Genomic DNA, 6,079 nt, shown 5'->3' on the forward strand with positions numbered 1-6,079 from the left:
ATTTGACTATTCGCCGGACCTAAAACAGCGTTTGTTAATTAAATATTTATTTCAAGAAAAAAACCCATTAGGATGCTTTTAGAAAGCTTGAATGTTACATTCTAGACCTTTAAGGGTTTGTAATTATTCTAATATCCTAATTACCCTGATAAAAGACTGCTTGACTGCATAGGGCATATATAATGCCCTATACAAAATGACATGAAATTGTAGTATAATGATCAAAATTAAATGTTTTGAAATTGTATATAGTTTATGTACCATAATATGTTCGATCATATATTATATCAGATTCAAGACCCTGGTGCTCGCCTACCGGGCGGCAAAGGGAACAGCCCCTCCCTACTTGCAAGCAATGGTCAGCCCCCAAACCCCTGCCCGATCACTCCGCTCTTCCACCTCGGCTGGCCGCCTGGCACCGCCGGCTCTACGTGGATGCAGCAGCCGCACTACTCGGTCATGGCTTTTCTATACTGGCGCTGCTGTCATGACTGCAGAGTCACTACCTATCTTCCGCCGTAGACTGAAGACCCATCTCTTCAGGTTACATCTTAACTGTCCCTCCTAAAGACCTCTTCATACCCACTACCCCCTGTACAAGTGTCTCTCCTGTAAATAATAAAAATAAATAAATAAATATTCCTTTCTTCTAACATTCTGACTGCCAATAGTCCCTGGTCCTAGCATAAGGCTACTTTTTCTTATGATGACTGATGGACAAATGATTCCCTTACTTAGTCAAATGTATTTGTTGTAAGTCGCTTTGGATAAAGGCGTCTGCTAAATGCCATAAATGTAAATGTAAATGTAAATTAGAAAATATTGTGATCCCATCACTTTCCATTAATCTCTTACGTCGCGCTTTTATTTTGAAGTCAGAAAAACGAAACAGGAAGTGTTCATGTTGGAACGTGTTGCTTAACGGTGTTCACGGAACACAGACGTTTTGACTCCGGTGATGAGATGTCACCATAGAAGAAAAAGGATAAAATGCAAACTAAGACCACTCAGCACCGTCACGCGGACACAAGGGGAAGCGCATCATACATACGATAGTGACAGTAACATACTTGCAAGACAGAAAGAAAATATAGTAAATAAATAATAAGTAATTATGAATTAACATTCATAACAGAGTACACAAACCTGTTAGGATATGAGATATTTTCCCTCTGCCTGTTTAGTGTTGTGTGTTATTATGTCCACTTGGTGGCGGCAACATACCGTCTCCAACACCACTCTCTAAAGGAATGGAATACTTTGAACCAGGAAACTACTCAACAAAAACATGCCACCAGAAGCACATAACTGCCGGAAAACTCCAAGCTGCCTTTCCTGACAATACTTAGAAAAAAAGGTAGAATCTGTTTCTAAAATGTGTTTCACAGTAATGGAACATATCTTCATGTGAATTATAGCATCAATGTGGTTAGTTTTGCCATGTGAAGGGGGTGCCTATTTTCTGTCTCCACAGTGATTTATAAATGGACTTCCCTGCTGAGCCCAAGACCAGAGAGGAGTTCTTAAAATGTTAGTAACACACACACACACACACACACACACACACACACACACACACACACACACACACACAGACAGACACAGACTGTACTTAAACAAACACACACACTGTACAGTACTTAAACATAAACATATTGATATCACTCTTTTCAGGTAGCTGCCTGCTAACGTTGGACCCTAACACAGTCAATGAGCACCTGCGTCTGTCAGAGGGGAACAAAAAGGTGAAACAATACGAGGAGGCCCAGTCCTGTCCTGCCCATCCAGACAGGTTTACTGAATACTACCAGGTGCTGTGTAGAGAGGCTCTGTCTGGAGCCTGCTATTGGGAGGTAGAGTGGAGTGGGGGATGTGTTAATATAGCCGTATCATATAAAGGCATCAGCAGGAAAGGAGATAAAGTGAAGTGTTGGCTTGGAGGCAGTGAGCATTCCTGGAGTTTGGTGTGTATCGGCACCACCATTGGCTCTGTCTTTCACAACCTTAATGAGGAACTGGTCCCTGAGCCCTGTTCCAGAGTAGGAGTGTACCTTGATCACAGGGCAGGAACTCTGGCCTTCTACAACGTATCCGAGTCGGATACCATGACCCTTCTCCACAGAGTCCAAACCACATTCACTGAGCCTCTCTATCCTGCCTTTCTAATTGGTGATGGATCATCTCTGAGTATACTGACATCGACACAGTGATGAAGCTATCCAATAGTAGCCTCACCTTAGAAAACAAGCTATGATGATAGCCTAACAAAGCCTATAATCATTGATTATCATTATTGATTATTATGAGCTTGTTTTCCATTGTGGAGCCAGGCCTGGTTGTTCCACATTGGACTGTCTCCTGAAGCTCTGTGCCTAATTCAGCAATTTCACGCTCTGGTCGTTTCCAAGTGGCCTGGCTCATGGCTTACGACAAACCCTTCCCCACATATACACCAGGACCCGTTATTGGTTTTTGTGTGCATTTACCGTTTTGGTCATGTTGAGCACCAGACAAAATGAGTGGGAGACACAGTAACATTATTTGTTATATACATTTTTTTCATTATTGTGTGATGATTTTGGCTAGACATTTTGGTAATCCTAGTTGAATGTAATGTCAATAAATGTTATATTAGAATTATCTCTGTGTGTTCTCTGAAGACCATATTGACGCATGCACGCACGCACGCACGTGCACACAGTAGTTTTGGGCATCTAATCCAGGTGGCAGAGTAGTAAGCTTTGTGATTAAAAGTCCACAAAGTCAGCTTGATTCAAATATGATTTTACCCCAACAGTAACTCCCAACCCCCACCCCCGTCAGCGTATCTGAATAATGCTGCTGTTTAGGGCATGAAGTACCAGTACATACTATAGCTTCGGATATTTGGTCACATTTTCAATGGATGTTTGGATTGCGGATTGGGTTGGTTAACTGCAGTTAGCTCAGTAAATGGATTACAAATACTGAGGTAGACCTGAGGCCACCTTGCTCTCTTTCTCTCTCTGTCTCTCTTTTGCTTCCTCCCACTCTCTCTTTCTCTCTCCTAAAGCTTGCCTGCCTGACTCTCTCCCTTCACTCTCCAGCGTTTTAATTATTTTCTAAACCCCCAGCCGAAGTGCTTAGGCTTTGATTGCAAAGACCAGCTTTGTATATTTGACTAAATTAAAAAGTGAAAAAAAAGAAATCGTAAGGCAAGAGAGCATTTTAACAGCCAGAAACACACAATTCTTTAAAGCTCTCAAACACTAGGCATTTTAGGAGCACTAAGTAATCACGCAATCAGATGATTGAGGTCGCAGCAAATTAAATATTCTCAAATCACTGGTTTTGTTTAGTTTGGAGGTCAGAAATAAATGGTAATTTCTACTGATTGGTATTGGCAGGGTATTTTGAAGTCCAAGGGTTGGAATAATAATGAAATTCCTTTTTATTTGCTGTGTGATTTTGTTTTTGGTGACTAATAGTTTGGGTTTAGTTCAATATTACAGCCAATCAGAGGGCTGTATTTAACAGACACTCAGAGGGCTTTATTTATCGAGGCTCGCTGCCACAGTCAAGAGATCAGAAAGTGTTGGAAAAATGCCTGTTAATTGAATTAATCTTATTAGTTGGTTTTGGCCTGCTGGAGCTTGAATGGTGATGTTACTTACCAGGTCACTCATAGCCCTCATAGCCTCAGCCCTCAGCTTTAAATGACAAAACACAATTCCAAAAAAAGCTTTAAAAATTATGCAAGTTATGTTATTCTATTCATTTAACTATTGTTTCACCATATTAGCTAATTGAGAACCTGTTTCATTTTTTAGCACGTAAGCCATTCAGTGATGTTGCAATGGTAATCCTGTGGCAGGATGAAGTGAAGACTGAGGTCAGGGCAAAACCCCCTGTGTGGGCAGGACAGACAGGTTTGACACACGGTCAGAACTTCCATTTCCTGTACCTCTTGGGGGAACACTCTAATTTCCTTGTCTCTAAATGGAGGTCAAGGGCCAGACTAATCAGGTAGGAGGAGCTTAACCCCACTTTCAGTAAGGGTCATCCTCATTGACCATCTGGCTGAGGTACGATCATTGTGATTGGCCATATGGTGTGAGTGAGCAAGGTTGGGGCCTACGGTGGCATAATCATCACAGCAGAGGAGCAAACATCCGCACGCACGCATGCACGCACGCATGCACACACCCACACACACACACACACACACACACACACACACACACACACACACACACACACAGACATGTTTCTGACACTAGATCTTAATCAAGGACAAACAGAGCAAGAAAGAGAGGGAAGAGACGGGGGGATCTGGAGGGAGGGATGAGACTTAGGGAGTGGTTTTAGGAGATAGGGGATAAGGAGAAAGAGGGGGAGGGATTCCAGTGATGAAGAGGGGGCTGCACACAGATGGTCTAATGCCAGATCCCTCTGAGCAACACAAGTTTTTGTGCATCTCTGTGTGTGTCTGTCTGTGTTTACCTTTTCGGTTTTTAATCTTTAAGCTAAAATTGGAAATCTTCTTTCAGGGGACTCGTGTTCTATCCGGAGTAGAGGGATTACATCACAGATGTACACTGTCATCGGTCTCAACAAATTCCATAGAACTCTCTCTCTCTCCTCCCGATCAAAAGTTTGTGTGGTCACAAAAAAAAGCAGAGACAACACTATAACACAGAATTTTCCTTCTCAAAATGCTCTTTAATGCTCACTCTTTGCCTTTGAGACATTCATAACACAGTAGAACATACACAGACACACACAGACACACACACACACACAATGACAAGAGGAAGTCACACAACATCAAAGGAGGCTTGACAACCAGAGGGACCCCTTTAGGTCCCGCTGAGCTCTGCTTGCCAAACAACTAGCAACATTTGCATACAAGCATATCACTTTTTATACTTTGTCTGCCAACCATAGCAACATTAAGCAAATAAGCAATACTTAATCCTTTTGACAGGATCAGAATAAGTGTTTGTGAGTGACTCGGTAGAAGTTGCGTCTATAATAGATTACTGTGCAGCTTTGAAATGAAAAAAACTTTTTTTTTAGAAGACACAACATTACAGACCCTGAATAGCAATATCTACTCATCAGATATGTTTCAACTGACTGAGTTTGAGAAACAGTGAGAGAGTGAAACAAAGAAAGAGAGGAAAGATGCCAGAGAAAGAGAGAGAGAGAGAGAGGAGTTAAGAAGTTTGCATCCAGTGGCATGTCACTAAAAGGTCGCAGTGCAGGATTAGAAACAGGGAAATTAAATCCTAAACCTAAAAGCTGCCAGAGTTAGAGAAAAAAAATAACATGTATTTGGGGGCTTGTGTGAGCGTGTGTGTGTGTGTGAGTGTGTGTGTGTGTGAGTGTGTGTGTGTGTGTGTGTGTGTGTCTGTCTGTCTGTCTGTCTGTCTGTGTATGTTTGTCCTGCTGTACGTGGATGTCACAGCTGGCTGCACACAGACACATACAGTACACAGACACATACATGTACAGAATATACATACACATACATTTACACATACACATTATATTCTCTAAATACACAATAACTATACTTATAGGCTACTAATCATTGAAGAAGAGTAAAGACGGAAAAGGAAAGTAGAAGAGGGGATAATAACTGAAGTAAAACTAACATACACAATCCCAGAGAGCTGCATGCAGGGGTGGGGTGGAGAAAGCAGATTTAGGACCCTCTAATCCCCAATTGACTGGCATTTTGCACATCTATTTCACAATGGACCACGGCTAGCTTAGTTTATAGCTTATGGTCTGTTGTTTTTAACATAGCTTAGACCGTTGTTTTTCCCTCCTAATAATGAACCGCACTGAGATCTCTCTAGGGCGGTAATGAGTTGGATGAGCAGTGTTTGGAACAACTAGATACCCTGTGGAGTATTGGCTCCATAAGGCAGTGCCAGGTCAATTACTATATAGCTAGGTGCTATCCCCATTCAATGCATACAATGTTAGACTGCACAGTGCACGGTAATCTGTTTTCCACTCCATCTGTGAAAATCAATTTGAACGATGCAACTTCAGTTTATCTGTTTTTCACTGTTCGCTGTAAAAGGCC

The 6,079-nt window shown here is 41.8% G+C and overlaps 1 long non-coding RNA gene across 1 annotated transcript; it reads left to right on the plus strand.

The window, feature by feature from the left end:
- The first annotated feature begins 1,267 nt into the window (after positions 1 to 1,267).
- LOC310802834 lies at positions 1,268 to 2,629 on the plus strand. Its single transcript, XR_014554163.1, has 3 exons — positions 1,268 to 1,357; positions 1,475 to 1,530; positions 1,675 to 2,629. It is a non-coding gene; the product is annotated as an uncharacterized lncRNA (long non-coding RNA).
- The last annotated feature ends 3,450 nt before the right edge of the window (positions 2,630 to 6,079 follow it).

This window comes from Argentina silus (assembly GCF_951799395.1).
Source record: "Argentina silus genome assembly, chromosome: 3".
NCBI classification, from domain to species: domain Eukaryota; kingdom Metazoa; phylum Chordata; class Actinopteri; order Argentiniformes; family Argentinidae; genus Argentina; species Argentina silus.